We start from the raw sequence: 20,942 nt of genomic DNA on the forward strand, positions 1-20,942 counted from the left end.
TTGTGTTTTATATTACTTTCATTTCTGCATATTTTCCCTCTATTTGTCTCCCTACATTTAATCAGTCATTCTACTTTTTCTCATAGAAAAAAAAAAAGAGAGAGAAGAAAAATATCAGTTCAGTGATATTAACCAATAAATTAATTATGACAAAATATGCATAGTTGCATTCCCCTTGTACCCACTTCATCAAAGGACAGAGGTGAATTTTCTTTTTTCCATCCAAGTGTGATCATTATCATGACATGTTAGGCAACTTTGTTTTTTATTTGTTTTTCTTTCTATTTATATTGTCATGGACATTGCTTATAAAGTTCTACTTCATTTTTGCATTAGCTCATATACTCTTCCTATGCCTGGCTCATTGTATTTTTCATATTTGGCATTGCATACAACACAATAATTTTCCAACATCTACATGTTCCAAAATTTGGAACATTTTCTACTTGTTTTACATTTGTTTTTGCAACAACCAAAAATATATTACTATAAATGAAAATTTTAATTTTCTTTGTCCTCCTTTGACTATATTTCAAATTTCCTTCTTTTTTTCTTTCTCTTTACTCTCTTCTTCTTGCTTTTTTTTCAGTTTCATAATCTTCAACTTATTTAGGGATTATACATAAATTCCCTTCCAGTTTTTTTTTTTTTGTTTGTTTGTTTGTTTTAATTATTCTTGCTTATGGTGTCTTTGAGTAAAAGAAAAACTTCCTTTTTTATAAGCTTCATTTTATTACTTTAACAAAAGAAGGTTTTATACAAGATGTTCTCTAAGTTGTTGTTTTCCCATTTCTAATACACTGTATATCCATGTCTACCATAGTATGCATACACATGATGAATCATCAGATATTAACTTTTGTTGGGTATATTCTAAAAAATATACTCCTTATCTGGTATAATTCTGCAAATCAGAACCAATTGCAATTGTTTTTTTTTTTTTTTTCAGGAAAGAAACTGTGCTAATGCTCTGAAGTAAACTACTTTCCCCCTAATTTTATTCATTTTGTACCTTCTATGATTAAGAAGACTCTGTTTCCAAAACTATTCTATTTAAATTATTTGAATTTAAATATGCTGAATGTTTTGGCCAGTATTTTAAATGATCCAAGTAATTTAAAAAAAAAAGATGACTTTAAAAGGAACTTTTCTTGTAATTTTACAAGACTAAAATATGTATGGAATTGATTTTTCTTCCTCATAGCTTGGCATCAGCCCGAGCAACTCAATGGGTATGGCAGACTGCTGCCCAATCCATATGTTTGACTCATTTATAACCAAGTGATCCAACTGTTGTGTGAGTAATTTGATAAGTTTCCTTTTGAGTAGATGATTTTCAGCCTGTACAATCAGAACAATCAGCTCTTTGGAAAAATATGTAAAAGTTTCTTTTTCTTTCAGCTATAAATCTAATTCTCAGCTTACAATGACCCAACAGACTAAGCTGCCAAGAATCTGTGCACATTATGCCCATGAATAAAATTCCCATAATGCACATTGCTTTCCTTTCTGCATGTCTTTCATTGGTAATGTGCCATACTTCCAATCTCAGTGGGGAAAAAAAGCTATACTGTTAAGCATATGTGTTTTTTCTAGCATTTTAAATTACTTCCAAAACTCAAAATCTTTGTAGAAGCCATTCTTTATTCAGTAGAAAAATGTATGACTGAACTTTTAATTGTCTACAGTAATCTAAGGGAAAATACTGTAATATAAGAATAACAGCAAAATAAAAGTTTTTACATAAAATTGTCATTTTTGTGGCTATGGGGAATCCCTTCCACTTATGCATATCAGAACCTTATCTGTAAATTTTATTGTTAGATACCTAGGGCATTAAGAAGTTAAATGATATACTCTTAGTGAGGTAGATACAATATCTTAGAAGCAAGGTCTTTTTTTTTTTTTTTTTCTTTTTTTTGAAGTAAGGTCTTCTTAATCCTGAGTTGTCTTCTTTTTAAAATAATAAAGTATCTATTGATTTACATCTATAAGTATCAAACTTATAAAATGTTTAAATTGCTTATTATACTATTTAGGTGATTTTAATGCATTTTATTCTATCTCCAGACATTACATTTATTATTCTTTAATTTTTTTCTGTTTTAGACCCTTTAAAATAATGCTTATCTGTCTTGTCCTTCTTACTCCAAATCTAAAGAGTTTCTATAATCAGAAAGCTTATTTTTAATCCTATCCCTTTCATTTTTTTCATATTTTAAGTCTTCATAAGCTTACTTGATGTAAGCATCCTTTTGATATCTACCATTGCTTATTGCTGGTACCTTTAGATACTATCCCTTATTCACAACACAGAAGCATACTTAATATGGAATCTCACAACAGAGTAAATTTCCAAAAGTTTATAATCTATATTTATTTTCCTAATAGCTTTTTTGGAGTCCCAACATTAAAATCTGAATATTTCACTAACTCTTACTTTTTATTCTCTAAATCTGACTACTTAATCATCAGAAATTCTTACCCTAGCAAAAGATATGTTAGCCAACATATGTCCTGTATCATATTCCTCTTAACCATTGCATAAAAAAGAAGATGGTTCACTGAGTTTGGTCCATGGGCAACTGTGTCATGATTTGGCGGTATATCCCAAAGATCTCTAATTCAATTATAAACCTAGTTCTTTTCTTTTCTCACTTTTAAGAGGCTGTGTCTTTTATACTATGTAGTTATAACTTGAAATGTCATTTGTGACTTATGATAACCTTTCAGCACCATTAATCACATGATATTGCCTAATAAATTATATCCCCTTGTTGGTGTCCTGGCTTATTGAAACTGAAGCCACATTTTTCACTTTTTCTAGTTTCTACTTTGGGCAGATAAAACTTAAATTGAAGGGTGGTGTAAGATTTTGTGTTTTACAAAGTTTCAGCAAACTTTTATTATCTGATAGTTCATACTTATTAAATAAGGGGAGTAGCTTACCTATCTGCTTATCATGTAGAATTTGATGGTCTATTTAAAAAAAAAAAAATCAGTCTTTAATTTGTCAAATTTATGTTCAAATATGTTATATTCTCTAGTTGTAAAATTATCCCTAATATCAAGTCATCATATAAAAATTAAAAAGGATTAAATTTCATGGATTCATAAAAAAATAAGTAAATATGTGTGTTTGTGTATTGTGTTTGTATATGGTGGGTGAGAGAGGTGACAATAAAGTAAGAATTTACTTGAATGAGTAGGGAGAAGGAAAGAGACATAAGGAAGCCAGGTATACATTCCCTTCTACTTTGGAATATAAGCATAAAAGGGATTCTAATTTTCTTTCAGATCTTTATAAGAATGGTAAGCCATGGGAGGAAAGTATAGTGGATGGAGTGATTTGGATTGGGAAAAATGAAACAATTCTCTTAAGTATTCTCTTAAGTATTTTGGTTGATGGGGGAGGTGAATACATATAATAGGCTTTTTTTTTTTTTTTTCTCAAAAGACTAAGGAATTTAGGAGATCAAGTATTATTAGGAACTATTTTCCTTCTCTAAAACATTTAAGGAATATGGATAGGAGTTGAGTTGGAATTGGAAAGCACTGATGAAGGAGAATTAAAGGTGGCAGCAGAGATGTATACAGGAAGTAAGATATTCCCTTCTGGTGATAGGGTAGGATAATGAATCAGTGGTTATAGATCAATTTGTGAGTTGGAATAACACTCATGTTTTTATGCCTCCATAAAGACACTTTATTTCCTTTTCACAAAATTTCTAAAAATGTTGAACAGAAAGCCCTATTAAAAATGCAGATAGATAATTCAATGGGAAGTGTTAGCCTTCAAATTATATCTTAGAATCTTTCTTAGTTGTGTGATATTAAGGAAATCATTTAACATCTCTCATGCTTAGTTTTTTTCATCTATAAAATGGGGGTAATAATGACATCTACTTCACATTGTTATTTTAAGAATCAAATGTGATAATAAACATAATACTTTACAAATTAAAAAAAAACTTAAAAAACCCTACATAAATACCATTTTAGTATGACAAACCCAATAACAAGTTTTATTATTATAGCTGTTATTGTTGTTGTATTTAAACTCATAGAAGGGAAGAGAGAATTGGGTGATATCAACAAATGTGCTAATAATATAGAAGTGGAGAGGTGAAGAAATTTACTTTTTAGACATTGGAAGCTCTAATTTTCATAATCTATATAAAATGAATAAAAAGGAAATATGTAAAGATTCATTTTAGGAATAAAATAATACAATTTATAATAGGGTAAAAAGAACATAAACAAGAAGAAAGACAAAATGAAAAAAATATTTCCTACAAAAAAAATAAACACTTAAAATGGCATTTAAAAAGTCATAATTGGGAGATGCAAGAAGGTTGATTTTTTTTTTATAACAACCTCTTTTCTAAGCAGGAAAAGTAATTGTTCAAAAGTGGGACACAAAAAACTTCAAAGATTGACTAACAGAATAAGTAAATTTCAAAATTTTGAAATAGGAATAAAGGAAAAATAGAGAGTAAAACTTTTTTTTTTTTTTCTTCTCTCAAGGGAGAGAGCTGGGAAGGAAAAAAAAATACTTATTAAATGAAAAGCATTGAAAATAAACAAGAACTACTTTGAATGTATCAACATGTAATTAGTTTAATAAAAGCTAATTAGAGAAATTCCTTTCTTAAAAAAAGGAAAGAATAAAATTATCACAAAATAAATTGAGGGAAAAATCTAACAATAACTACCTTAGATATAAATATATTAAATTACCAAATAAAGAAAATAGATTGCAGAATAAAGAAAAACATAAAATCACAAAGTTATTGCATATAAGAATCAAATTTAAAATACATAGACATAGTATTTAAGAAATGCTTATTGAATGACTTCATAACCAAACTGAAATATAAAAGCAAACATTATTAGAACTCATCTATTATATTCAATTATATGTTAGCAAATATAATCATTTGAAGAAATGAAGGAAAAGTTACAGAAACATAAAATACATAAATGAAAACAAGGAATAGAAAATATAAAAAAAAAGCCACCAAAGTGAAATTGAACAAGTATAAAATGACTACTGAGTTCACATTAAGGGGTTTCTGTTAAAATTTACAAATTATTTACCCTAGTAGTTTCAAACTCAGATCAACATAAAATTCTCTAATCTATGCATAAAAGATTCCTGTTGACCATATATCAATTGTTTTTAAATGTTTTTTTTTTATTTTAATATGGTTTATTTTTCAAATTTACTTGGCTTATTATTTCCTGATTATATTTTAAGTAGTTTGTACCAACTGTCATGTGTTTGAGTGTTATGTTTGTGAATGTTATGAGCTGCATCAGATTCAAAGGCTACATGTTTGATTCCTCTAATTTACCCTTTGATAAAATTCAATTTAGGACTTCAACAATAATATAATAGGAAACTCAGCAAAATTAATCACAGTCAAAATACAAACATCTGAACTTGCAGAATATATTTGAAGATAAAGAAAATATAATCTTTGACAAAATACAGTCTTTTTAAATATTAAACATTTAGGTAACTTGTTATAATTTTTAAAAAGCACATTATAAATATTATTATATTTTATCTTCACAAAAAATTAGAAGACAAGTATTATTCTCATCCCCCTATTTTACATCTGAGAAAATTAATTAATATATTAAATGGCTTGCCCAAGGTCACATTGCTGATAAGGGCCTTTGTAATATCTGGGCTAGCTTTCTGGAGGATCTCTGGATGGGCCTTGGTCTTTAGGTTAAGAAGTAATGAAGGTAGGAGAACCACAAGGATAGTCAAAAAGGGAGTCCCAAGTCTTCTCTGTGTCTGTGGCTGAGAGACTTCTGTGTCTGCTCAACCTATAAATACTTCAGTACCATTACATCACTACTGAGCATGTGCATCCATTACATCACCATGTCATATTAAGTATATATTTAGAGAACCATTATCACACACTGAGTAGGTGCTTGACTATAAGCACCCTGCTGTCCTTGATTCAAGTACATCTTTTCAGAGTCCCCCCCGCCCCTTACAAGCCTTATATTGGATTTGACCTCAGATCTTTCTGAATCCAGATACTGCATTTTTCTGACTGAAACATACTTATATTAATAATGAATTAATGCTGAAAATCCTAAAAAGAAAAAGAACAGATCAGCCATCAGGATAACTTAGACTAAAAACCAATTGAAAATTAAATAACCTAATTCTAAAAAATGAGTGGACCAAACAATAAATCACAGAAACAATACATAATTGCATTCAAAAGAATGGTAATAATGAGAGAACATACCCAAACCTATTAGACGCAACCAAAGCAGTTCTTAGGATAAATTTTATATCTCTAAATAGCTACATGAATAAAATAGAGTATGAGAAGATCAAATTACAAACCCCCAATTAAATACCAAATTAGAAATTCTGAAACACAAATAAGATATTAATGAAACAAAATTTAAGAAAACTATTGAACTAATAAATAAAATGAGAGTTGACTTTATGAAAGAAAAACAACAAAATAAATTCAGTCACAAAAAGGAAAGAAAAAAAATCACCAGCATCAAAAATGAAAAGCGTGAACTTACTATCAATGAAAAAGTAATTAAAGCAATAATTACAAACTATTATGCCCAATTATATGACAAGCATGACAGTCTAACAGAAATGGATGAATATTTACAAAAATATAAATTTTAGAAGAAGAAACAAAATACTTAAATAGTCCCATTTCAGAAAAAGAAATTGAACAAGCCATTAATGAATTCCCAACCAAAAAAAAAAAAATTCCAAGGCCAGATGTAATAACAAGTGAATTCTACCAAACATTTAAACAATAATTCATTCCAATACCATATTAACTATTTGGAAAAATAGGTAAATAAAGAGCACTGCCAAATTTCTTCCATGACAAAAAAAATGGCACTGATACCTAAACCAGGAAGAGCTAAAAGAAAAGAAAGAAAATTACAGACCAATTTCCCCAATGGATATTGTTGCAAAAATTTTAAATAAAATATTAGTAAAGATATTACAACAACGTATTATCAGTATAATATAATATAATATGACAAAGTAGTATTTATACAAGGAATGAAAAGTTTCTTTGATATCAGGAAAACTATTACCATAATCAACCACATCAATTACAAAACTAACAGAAATTTCAGTAGATGAAGAAAAGACTATAAAATACAGCACCCATTTCTATTAATAACACTTAAGAGCATAGGAATAAAGGAAGTTTTTCTTAAAATAATCATCAATATTTTAAACCTTCAGCAAGCATTATTTGTAATGGAGAAAAGCTGAACACCTTCCTAATAAGATCAAGTGTGAAACAAGGATGCCAATAATCACCACAATTATTTAATATTGTACTAGAAATGTTGTCTTTAGCAATAAGAAAAGAAAAAAAAGTTAAACGAATTAGAATAGGCAATGAGGAAATAAAACTATAACTCTTTTCTGATGATATGATGATATACTTAAAGAATTCTACAAAATCATCCAAAAACCTACTGGAAACAATTAACAGTATTAGCAAAATTGCAGGATATAAAATAAACCCATTCAAATAATCATCACTTCTATATATTACTAACAAAGCCTGGCAGCAAGAGATATAAAGATAAATTCCATTTGAAATAAGCATAGACAAAATATTTGGATATCTATCTGCCAAGACAAACCCAAGAGCTATATGAACACAATTACAAAACATTTCTCACCCAAATAAAATCATTTCTAAAGAAATGGAAAATTACCAATTGTTTATGTCTAGGCCAAGTTAATATAATAAAAATGACAATTCTAATTAAATTGATCTACTTCTTCAGTGCTATACCAAGCAAACTGCCAAAACATTATTATATAGAATTAGAAAAAAAATAATAACAAAATTAATCTGGAAGAACAAAAAAGGTCAAGAATATCAAGGGAATTAATGAAAAAAAAAAGGATGGTGGTTTGACAATACCTATCTAAAACTATATTATAAAACAGAAGTCATCAAAATCATTTGGTATTGGCTAAGAAATAGAGTGATGGATCAGTATAATAGATTTGATCACATGATACAATAATCAAGGCCTACAGCAATCTAGTATTTGATAATCCCCCAATTCCAGTTTCTAGAAAAAGAAGTCAATATTTGACAGAAATTGCTGGGAAAACTGGAAAATAATATGTCAGAAACTCAGCAGAGACCTACATCACACACCCCATCCCCAAAATAAAGTCAAAATGGATAAATGATTTGTGCATACAGGATGATACCATAAACAAATTAGGAGAATAAGGGGTAATTTACCAATCAGATCTTTGGAGAAGGGAAGAATTTATGACTAAAGAACTAGAAAACATTATGAAAGGCAAATTGGACAACTTTGATTATATTAAATTAAAATGTTTTTGCACAAGCAAAGCCCATTGAAATAAGATTTAAAAGGGAAGTACAAAGCTAGGAAAATATTTATAGACAATTTTTCTGATAAAGGTCTCATTTCTAAAATGGATAAAGAATTATGTCAAATTTATAAGAATACATGTTTCCAATTGATAAATGGTCAAAGGATATCAGACAATTTTTGGGTGATAAAATTAAAGCCATCTGTACTTATGTGAAAAAATGCTCTAAGTCACTATTGAATACAGTAATGGAAATTAAAACAACTCTAAGATACCACGTCACATCTCAGATTGACTAAAATGATAGGAAAGAATAAAGATAAATGTTGGAGAGGATGAGGAAAACTGGGACACTAATGTATTATTGGTAGAATTGGGAAATGATCCAACCCTTCTGTAGAGCAATCTGGAACTGTGCCCAAAGAACTATAAAACTGTGCATACCATTTGACCCAGAAGTGTCATTACTGGATCTGTATCCCAAGGAAATCCTAAAAAATGGAAAACGACCCATCTGTGTAAAAATGTTTGTAGTAGATCCTTTTGTGTAGCAAAGAATTGGAAAATAACTAAATGTCCATTAATTGGAGAAAGGCTGAACAAGTTGTAGTACATGAATGTAATAGAATATTATTGTTCTGTTAAACATAATGAACCAATTGATTTTAGAAAGGCATGGAGATATTTACATAAACTGATGCTGAGGTATATGGTATATAAGCAGAATCATCAATACATTGTATACAACAATAGCAAGAATGTGTATTGACCAAATATGAAAGAATTGTTCTTCTCAGTGATTCAATGATCCAAAGCAATCCCAATAGACTTTGGACAGAAAATGCTATCTGCATCCAGTAAAAGAATTAGGAGACTAATGTAAATCAACACAATCTATGTTCTGTTCTTTTTGTTGTCTATTTTTTAAATATTTCCATGGTTGTTCCCTTTTATTATGATTTTTCTTTCCCAACATGATTAATAAAACAATATATATTACAAATGAAAAGAAAAAAAATAAGAAAAAAAGGGACCAAATAGATCCATAGAACTAAGAAATAATCAAGAAACCAAAGCAATTATACTAGGAGCTTTTTGTTCAATGAATCAAGAAATTTAAACTGTTTCAAACAAAGTTTTCTAGCTGAGAAAACCTTGTAGAAGTAGCATAAATACATTTTAGGCCTGAATGTAAAGTAAATTCTCTCTCTGGATGCCAGTGGCATTTTCCATCCCCAGACTATTGGAATTATCCTGAATCACCATATTGCAGTAAAGAAATAAGTCTATCAAAGTTAATAATGACATATTATTGCTGTTACTGTGTATAGTATTCTCCTGGTTCTGTTCACTTCATTCAGCATCAGTTCATGTATGTCTTAACAAGCTTCAGCTTGCTCAGCATTTCTTTTAGGGGAATATTATTCCATTGCATTCATATACTTAACTTATTCAGCCATTCCCAAAATGATGGGTATCCATTTAATTAAAGCTTCCTTGCTGTGTGGTATAGCAAATCCAATTTATAAATACTCAGAGATATCTCAATTGAAGAATAGAAGTGTTTATTTTAGAATATTGCAAGAAGTGAACATCTTTCCATTGGAGTTCCACAAGTGGAGAGAGGTTTATTTGACTCATATAGGCATGACCACAAGAATCCATGACACCCCTCCTCCCTTTGTGGATCAATCCTCACTTCCCCACTTAATGCTTGGAAATAACATGAACTTGTTAAATTTTGAATTTTTAAATTTTATGATAGTCAGTTTCAAAAGGTTTACAACATTTCACTTGAGCTAATATGAGCACACTATTTAATTTTCCCAAATTCCTTAGTTAATGATTTTGTAAGAAACCATATAATCCTTCACAAAGAACAGATTTGTTTAGAGGTAAATAATCCATTAAGTTAAAATAACCAAGGAAACTCAGTTTATATCAGGCTTCCTCAATCAACAAATAGAGATTAGCTAGTTTATAGACCTCTCAGAATATCTCCAAGCCATTAAATCTTTAGATTGTCCTCTAAGTAGTTAAGTAAAGGTCCAGGAGATCTTCTCTTTTCTTTTCTTTTTTTTTTATTTTTTTTAATTTAATTTTTATTTTATTTTATAATTATAACTTTTTTTGACAGTACATATGTATGGGTAATTTTTTACAACATTATCCCTTGCACTTATTTCTGTTCAGATTTTTTTCCTTTCCTCCCCAAACCCCCTCCCCCAGATGGCAGGCAGTCTTATACATGTTAAATATATTACAATATATTCTAGATACAATATATGTGTGTAGAAACGAATTTCTTGTTGCACATGAAGAACTGTATTCAGAAGGTAAAAATAACAGTTTACACTCATTTCCCAGTGTTCCTTTTCTGGATGTAGCTGATTCTGTCCATCATTAATCAATTGGAATTGGATTAGCTCTTCTCTATGTTGAAGACATCCACTTCCATCAGAATACATCCTCCTACAGTATCATTTTTGAAGTGTATAATGATCTTCTGGTTCTGCTCGTTTCACTTAGCATCAGTTGATATAAGTCTCTCCAAGTATCAGTTGATATAAGTCTCTCCAAGCCTCTCTGTATTTCTTCTGTTGGTCATTTCTTATAGAACAATAATATTCCATAACATTCATATACCATAATTTACCCAACCATTCTCCAATTGATGGACATCCATTCATCTTCCAGCTTCTAGCCACTACAAAAAAGGGCTGCCACAAACATTTTGGCACATACAGGTCCCTTTCCCTTCTTTAGTATTTCCTTGGGATATAAGCTCAGTAGTAGTATGGCTGGGTCAAAGGGTGTGCACATTTTGATAACTTTTTGTTCATAATTCCAGATTGCTCTCCAGAATGGTTGGATTCTTTCACAACTCCACCAACAATGCATCAGTGTCCCAGTTTTCCCACAGCTCCTCCAACATTCATCGTTATTTGTCCCTGTCATCTTAGCCAATCTGACAGGTGTGTAATGATATCTCAGAGTTGTCTTAATTTGCATTTCTCTGATCAATAGTGATTTGGAACACTCTTTCATATGAGTGGAAATAGTTTTAATTTCATCATCTGAAAATTGTCTGTTCATATCCTTTGACCATTTATCAATTGGAGAATGGCTTGATTTCTTATAAATTAAAGTCAATTCTCTGTATATTTTGTAGATGAGGCCTCTATCAGAACCTTTAACTGTAAAAATGTTTGCCCAATTTGTTACTTCCCTTCTAATCTTGTTTGCATTACTTTTGTTTGTGCAGAAACTTTTTAATTTGGAGTAATCAAAATTTTCTATTTTGTGATCGATAATGGTCTCTAGTTCTCCCTTGGACACAAACTCCTTCCTCCTCCACAAGTCTGAGAGGTAAACCATCCCATGTTCCTCCAATTTATTTATGATTTCATTCTTTATGCATAAATCTTGGACCCATTTTGATCTAATCTTAGTATGTGGTATTAAATGTGGGTCCATGCCTAGTTTCTACCATACTAATTTCCAGTTTTCCCAGCAGTTTTTGTCAAATAATGAATTCTTATCCCAAAAGTTGGGATCTTTGGGTTTGTCAAACACTAGATGGCTATTTTTATTCACTATCTTGCGCTGTGAACCTAACCTATGCCACTGATCAACTAGTCTATTTCTTAGCCAAAACCAAATGGTTTTGGTGACTGTTGCTTTATAATATAGTTCTAGATCAGATACAGCTAGACCACCTTCATTTAATTTTTTTTCATTACTTCCCTTCAAATTCTCGACCTTTTGTTGTTCCATATGAATTCTGTTGTTATTTTTTCTAGGTTATTAAAATAGTTTCTTGGAAGTCTGATTGGTATAGCACTAAATAAATAGATTAGTTTAGGGAGTATTGTCATCTTAATTATATTCACTTGACCTATCCAAGAGCACTGAATGTCTTTCCACTTATTTAAATCTGATTTTATTTTTGTGGCAAGTGTTTTGTAATTTTGCTCATATAATTCCTGACTCTCCTTTGGTAAATATATTCCCAAATATTTTATACTATCGACCATTATTTTGAATGGAATTTCTCTTTGTATCTCTTGCTGTTGGATTGTGTTGGTAATGTATAAAAATGTTGAGGATTTATGTGGATTTATTTTGTATGCTGCAACTTTGCAAAACTTCTGAATTATTTCTAATAACTTTTTAGCAGAGTCTTTGGGGTTCTCTAAGTATACCATCATGTCATCTGCGAAAAGTGATAATTTGATTTCCTCATTTCCTACTCTAATTCCTTGAATCTCTTTCTTGGCTCTTATTGCCGAGGCTACAGTTTCTAGTACTATATTGAAAAGTAATGGTGATAGTGGGCAACCTTGTTTCACTCCTGATCTTATAGGGAAAGGTTCTAGTTTATGGCCATTACATATGATGTTTACTGAAGGTTTTAAATATATGCTCCTTATTATTTTAAGGAATAGTCCATTTATTCCTATACTCTCAAGGGTTTTTAGTAGGAATGGATGTTGGATTTTATCAAATGCTTTTTCTGCATCTATTGAGATGATCATATGTTTTTTTATTAATTTGATTATCAATATGGTCAATTATACTAATAGTTTTCCTAATATTAAACCAGCCCTGCATTCCTGGTATAAATCCCACTTGGTCATAGTGTATTATCCTCGGGATGATTTTCTGAAGTCTTTTTGCTATTATCTTATTTAAGATTTTAGCATCATTATTCATTAAGGAAATTGGTCTATAGTTTTCTTTCTCAGTTTTCAATCTACCTGGTTTAGGTATCAGTACCATGTCTGTGTCATAGAAGGAATTTGGTAGGACTCCTTCAATCCCTATTTTTTCAAATAGTTTACATAGCATTGGAGTTAGTTGTTTTTTAAATGTTTGGTAGAATTCACATGTGAATCCATCTGCTCAGATTAACAGAGGAAGAAATAAGTAGTGTAAATAGTCCCATCTCAGAAAAAGAAATAGACCAAGCTATTAACCAACTTCCAAAGAAAAAGTCTCCAGGAGCAGCATAAATGTTGGAGAGAATGTGGGTAACTGGGACACTAATGCATTTGTGGTGTTGCTGTGAATTGATCCAAACATTCTGGAGAGCAATTTGGAATTATGTTCAAAGGGCTACAAAATTATGCATACTCTTTGATTGAACACTCTCATTACAGGTTCTGTATCTGAAAGAGAACATATAAGAGGAAAAAAGACCCACATGTGTAATAATGTTTAAAGAAGTTCTTTTTGTATTGGCAATGAGTGTAATGGGAAACTGAGGATTTCTCAGAAAAAGTCACTTGATAGGTGAGATTAATAAAATTGAAAGTAAAAAAAAATATTGAATTAATTAATAAAACTGAGAGTTGTTTCTATGAAAAAACCAGCAAAATAGACAAACCCTTAGTAAACCTGATTAAAAAAAGGAAAGAGAAAAAGCAAATTGTTAGTCTTGAAAATGAAAAGGGTGAACTCACCACTAATGAAGAGGAAATTAGAACAATAGTTAGGAGCTACTTTGCTAAACTTTATGCCGATAAATTCGATAACTTAAGTGAAATGGAAGAATACCTTCAAAATACAGACAAATATGGCAAAGTTATGAATGACTAGTTGGGGTGGGGGAAGGAAATGCCTTGATTCAGTAAATTGATTTAGTGACATTTAGTAGCGTTCCTCAGGGCTTTCTCCTTCACTCTGACTTATTGAATCTTTTCAATCAATTTGTTAGATAAGAAAATAAGGTGGCAAAGTTGCTAAATTTATAGAAAGTGTAAAATTGTGCAGAATAGCAGAAATGTTAGGTGACACAATTTTACTTTAAAAGAAATAATTAGTTAAATGTGACAAGGTATGCATTAAAAGAAATAAATATTAAGTCCCGCACACATATTCAAAAATTCAAATGTACAATTTCAGAATAGGGAATACCTGTCTTAACAAGAGTTTGTATAAAAAAAGACCTATAGGTTTAAGTTGACTATAAGTTCAATATGAGACAATTTATGATGCACCTGACTAAAACAAATAAACATAAACCCAAACATAAGCAGAACTAGGGAAAAATGTGGCAATGGTCCCACTGTATCTTGGGGTATTCAAACAATTCCTGTAGTCAATCCCTATTGCTGATGCATATTGACAAACAGTGGGAAATCAGAATAAACTTATATTGAGATGACAAACAGAATTGAATGATTTACTTAACTTGGGTAAATTCATCAAAAATACAGAAAATTTAGGGTGATTATAATGACTGCCTCCAAATACCTTTAGATATAGTGGTAGATATTTTGGAGTTTCAAAAGGCACATATATTACGTATAGAAGAAAGATAAATTTGATTTAACATAATGAAGAATTTTGTAACACTCATAGCTCCTCCCCAAATGAAAGAATAATGCTTTGTGAAGGAATACATTCTCCATAGTGAAAAGTATTTAAGCTCACATGAAGACATCACTTTTCAGAGATAATTTGGATGATCTCTACATTAATTTGTTGGGTTGACTGGATGATTTCAAGGAACCTTTGACTTATATGGATCTAGGAATTAAATATATTAAAGAAATGACTGATGACAACTTGTAAGGGAGGACATAGTGAAAATATGCATTATCTTCCAACATTTATTCTCATGGGAAAAATTATCACACAGAGAAAATATTACTATTTTAAATTCATTTGAAGGATGAACGTAAAAAGAGTACTGCTTTGTTTTAAGCAATGATTTTAACTGATCTTATTTTCTAGTTTTGGGGAAGATGGTAGAGTAGGATGGTAAATTCTAAGCTTTCCCTATTTCCCCCACACCTAGAATAAATATGCACTTCAAGGCAAATCATGAAAGATCAGAGAGACTTAGGGTAAAATAGGGGTCCTGCTCCTATCACTGGAGAAGATCTGAAGAAAGCCTGGAAAATATCTGAAGAAAGACATTGGCCAGAAATAACCCCCGTGAAGTACAAACATCTCTGGGCTAGCTCCACAGAAATGCCAAGTTGGGAGTCCTGAAGCTTGATGGGTATGGCTGTAGCCTCAAGCAGGAACCACAGAAATTTTAACCTCTCACATTGAGGAATGGGAAGATTAAGGGAACATTAGCTGATTAAGAACTGCAAGGCCAGCTCTGCTGCAAAAAACATGGATGGGATTGAACCTCCCCCCGAGTGCAGAGGCAGTGGGGCAATAACACTGCTGGCAATTTAGGCACTTGTTGGAGGATAAAAATATTTATTTGGGGTTCTTGGTCAGAGTGGAAAGGTAAAGTGAATCTAGAGACACCATATCTCCCAGCTCAGGTTTGGAGGTAATAAGAAAAACATACATACACACACACACACACACACACACACACACACACACACACACACACACACACATATATATATATATATGAAATGGCAAAGAAGAAAGAACCCCACCATAGAAACATACTATAGAAATAGGATGACACTGAGAAAAAAAAAGCTTTTCCCCAAAGATTAATGTGAAATAATTCTATACTCAGAAGCAATTTATAGAACTCAAAACATAAGTTAAAAATCAAATGAAAAACATTAAAGAAAACTTTTTAAAAATCCAAAAAAATAAAAACCAAGAAGATTAAGAAGCTCAAAGATGAAAATAACTCTTTGAAAATTAGAATTGGACAAGGGGAAACCAGTGAAGCTATGAAATATCAAGAAATAACAAAAAAAAAGATTAAAAAGAATGAAAAAATAGAGCAGAATGTATGAATCATAAGAAAAACCACAGATTTAGAGAAAAGATCCAGAAGAGAAAATATAAGAGTAATTGGAATGCCTAAAAGTTGTGATCAAAAAGGACCCTAATGCAATGATGAAATAAATAATCCAAGAAAATTATCCAAGAGTGAAGGAACATAAGGGGAAAGTACCACTTTCATGAGATCCTTTGTGAAAAACACATAAGAACATTATTGCTAAATTTTGAAGCCCTCAGATCAATGAGAACATTTTGCAAGAAACAAGAAAAACAATTTAAATACACTACAATTAGAATTCTACAGGATTTATCTAAAGTCAAGATAAAAGACTGCTGGTTCTGGAATCATATATACTGATAATCAAAAGAATTAGGCCTGTGATCAAAAATATCATATCAGCAAAAATTTCTTTAATATCAAATGAGAAAAAATGGACATTCAATGAACTTGCAAGTTTTTAGGACTTTCTACCACTAAATACAAACTTAATAGAAAATTTAACATATGACAGCCAGTATCAAAGATCAATTTTAAGGAACTCAACATGGATAAAATTTTTGTTTATTTGTTTGTTTTTTACATGGGAAATGTGAAGCATATGTTTCAGATTGACATCAACAATATGATAGGGTTAAAATAATTATAGGAGCACAGGTAAGGTAAAAATAGTCAATTATATCATACAAATGAGGTACAGAGGAAGAAAAGAAAAGCATTGAAGGAGGAAGGAGGGCTCATAGTTCTGACAATTTACATCCAGAATGGGTTAAATAGGCAATACTACATATATATGTGAAGAATATAGCACCTAGGGATGGACAGACAGGAAAGCAGAGGATGAGGGAAGAAGACAAGGAGAGATCCATGGGTAGGGGGCGGTTAAGTAATAGCAAGGCAAGTTAGAAACAAAATTAAGGTATTGATAGGAAAGAGATGTGTTTGTATGTGTGAGGTTGTGTGTGTGTGTTGTGTGTGTATACATAAATATATCTTTTCTTAACTATCGCCTGCTTGGAGTGGGGGAGAGGATAAAAAGGGGAAAAGAGAATAAAGTTAAAAAAAAAGTATGCAGCAGAGAACAAAAGAACTATTTACAAGGAAGCAAAGAAAATATCAGGAATATAATTTTATCTATTTATATATATATATATATATATATATATATATATATATATATATATATACATATATACATATATATATACATATATATATACATATATATATATATATATACATATATACATATATATATACATATATATATACATATATATATATATATATATGTTATCTTGAACTGGTATTTGTTGTTATATATTTTGAAACCTTCCTGATTGTTTTTCTGTGCACAAGACAATGTTCTCTTGTTTTGTTTCTTTTTGTTTTGTATTCTTTTTCCGTTTTTCCTTTTTATTATTCTTTCTTTACATAAGATAAATTTGGGGGAAAAAGAAAAATACTCCCAAATTCCTCACACTTATTTTTGTTCATTGGATTTTTTTATTATTTAATGTGAGAATTGCATGACATCAGCAGATTTGTTTTAGCAAGATACAGTTGCACTGGCAAGTATTCATTTGCTTTAAATCAATCCTACTCAGCATTTTGATCAATATTTTAAACAAGTGTGTGAATATAAGGGCTCTCTGGGCTATGTCTGCTTCACCCATTAGACTGCTGAAGATTTGTTTATTACAGTTTTTTTTTAAATTTAGTTTCTATAATTATTTTTAAAAGTCATTTAAAAAATCAGTAAGGGAGTGTTCTGTGTTTGGCCTTTGGTGGGGTGAGTATGGTATTGAAGAGAGTAGTACAGTGTGGCATAACATTAAAAATGTTAGACTTGGAGGCAGGAAGTCATGGACCCAAATTCTTCCTCCCTCCTGTATACAGGCCCAAATTATATTAATTTTTCTGGTCTTTAGTTTTCTCATCTGCCTGCAATTCGGGATAATAATACAGAATCTTGATTTGCATCAGTGAGTTACCACAAATACTTGTTTAATAGTTATAGAGAATTTTTTATTATTTTATTGTTGTGGAGAAGTTCAAATGAACCCACTTTTTGTCAAAGGAACCACCCTTCTTTACACTATGCTGGCTCACTCTATTTCAATACATATATTCCACCAGTAGTCAAGTATTGCCATTCTTACCCGAATATCTAGCAAATTAGACTCTTATGCAGGCACATAGCTATCACATGAACTTAAGCTCTAATCAGCCCTTACCTTGATTAAAATATTGCAATAAACCTCTCACATAACTGATCTCATTGTTTCAAGAATATCTCCATTCAAGGTCAATCTATCTATTGTTTCTAAAAATGTATTTCTTAAATATAGACTAGATCATTTGACTCTCATGCTCACCCTAACTCAGTACCCCCTTATAGTCGTTAGGATAGAATCAGAACTTATTAGATTAATTTTTGAAGAACTATAAAATCAGGTCCCAAATTATCTTTCTCTTTTTTGGGCATTATCACTACCCTGAACTCCATATTACTGTCCAACTTGTCTTATTTAGTTACTTAAAAATCACACTCCATCTCATAGAATCTGTCTTGTCCTTTAAGAGCCAACTCAACTGCCATACTCTCTATGAAATATTTCCTGGTTTTCCCAACTGTTAGGTTATCTTCCCCAAAACCGTCTTGTATTTAATTACTTTAATTAATGTGAATATTTAAACATTTTGTAAAATTTAGTCCAGGTAGGACTAATGAAAGTTTGTCCTATGCTTTGAAGAACATTTTACAGCCCATCTTCAACTACACATACTACTGAGGCATTTAAGAACTTTAGAGGAAGGCATTAATACTGATGATAACAATGTTTGTAGAAATTAATGGTTTATATATATAGAACACATTATGCACATGCTTATATGTATACACATGCATAAATTCATATATATTCACAAATATGTTATTTATTAACTACACATGCACATGTACATGTACATATATAGAATGCCTCATTAGAATACTAGCTCCTTGAGAGAAAGAATTTTCATTTTTTTGTCTATCATAGTGCCTGTCACATAAGAGTTGTTCAATTTATTGATTGATTGAAGTAAGATAATGTTTGCACATTATCTTATAGTTATGGAATTGGATTCTTAGATGTCTATCCTTTCAACTCTTTCCCTTCCCAATCAGAATGAGTAGGATTTTAAATCTTCAAAAACCTTGCATCTTGTGCCACTTCAATATATAACTTATTTTTTTTTCTCTAGTCCCTCCTTGCTCTTGTCTTCTTTTCAGATAAAAGGGGAAAACTTCAAGATCTGGGATTAGGAGTCCCACTTTTAAGAGCAACATGAATGCAATCATCCAATGCTTTTAAGAGAATTTCTGTTCCAAATTCAATTTTGAGAGAAATGTTTGGGGAAGATATAGGATCATACATAAAATTAAACTGTTAATCTTTATTTTTGGGACGGGGATGTCTTTTAAATCCCCACAGTACCATTATGTTTTCCTAGTTAGATAACTAGTAAAAAAAATCACCTTAAGAGTATGTTCCCCTCAACTCCCAACTCCATCCTTCATGAACACTTATTTCATTCATTATTTGAGAATGTCCAGAGAAAATGGGAGCAATCTCATTTATCAAAAAAGAATCAGGTTTACAAACTACCATCAGCAATAGGAGACTCAAAAAATAGGACAAGGTTAAGAGTATTTTTCCCTAGCTCTGTTTAAATGGACATTGGAAAGAGAGAAGAAAGGAGAAAGATTTGTTTATGAGTTTAAGGAAAGAGTTCTCTACTTCCTAAGCCCATTTCAATTGGATTGGTGAAGTCAGACATGTGTTTTATGCAATCTGATACTGGTGATTCTAAAGGGAATAATACAGTGGATCTCCATAGCCCTTTGAAAAGTTTTTGCCCTTATATTTTGTACAGTGGCTTGAGCTTGTCTTTTACACATACTGCAAATCCATCCTAAGTCCTTTTCTACTTAATTGTCAGTAGCTGCCAAATTTCATGTCCCCCTAAACATGTGATGTTTACTCTGTTTTCCCTCAGGCTAAGGGAGCTGAAGCCTAAATTTCCTAAGATGATTGGCTGTTATTCAAAACATTAACTTTGCAAGTTATATCTGCAACTCTGGCTGACACCTGTTGTTCATTATATACCATTAAGCTTCATTAAAATCTTTAAAGTAATATAGTCAATTAGATAATAGTCATTTATTATCCACCTATTATGTGGCAGGCACAAAATGATCAGAATCCAAAAAATATAAAAATAAAAAGGTAAATAAAGAGCTCACAATCTAATAGGGGAAAACAGCATGCAAATGACTATGGAAAGTGAGCTATATATAGGATAGGCAGGAAATAATCAAAGAGAGGAAAAGTATTAGATTTACGGAAATAAATGCTTTCTGTAGAATATAAGATTTTAGCTGGGATGTAAAAGAAGGCAGGAAAGACAAGAGATGGAGATGAGGAGGGCTACTATCCCATGTATTGAGGATGGACAATGAAAATTGGTAGATGGAATGTCTTGATTGAAGACTAAGAAAGAGAGTAACACTAGATTTCTGTGTAATTGTGTATGAAGGAACAGAGCATGCATAATGATGTAAAAAAGAACAAGAAGGGTAGAGGGGATGTCAACTGTTCTGCACTTTAGTTTGTTAATTCATGTCATGGTCATTCTAGTAGCAGATGGAATTTATTGGAAAAAAAGAAACACCCTGAAGCCATTAATTACCACAAAAATTGCTATCATCAGTATTAATGCCCTTCTCTCAAGTTCTTAAATGCCTCAGTATGATGTGTAGTTGAACATGGGCTCTTAACATTCTTAGAAATA

The sequence above is a fragment of the Sminthopsis crassicaudata genome, chromosome 1 (genome assembly GCF_048593235.1).
Source record: "Sminthopsis crassicaudata isolate SCR6 chromosome 1, ASM4859323v1, whole genome shotgun sequence".
In the NCBI taxonomy this organism is placed as follows: Eukaryota; Metazoa; Chordata; class Mammalia; order Dasyuromorphia; family Dasyuridae; genus Sminthopsis; species Sminthopsis crassicaudata.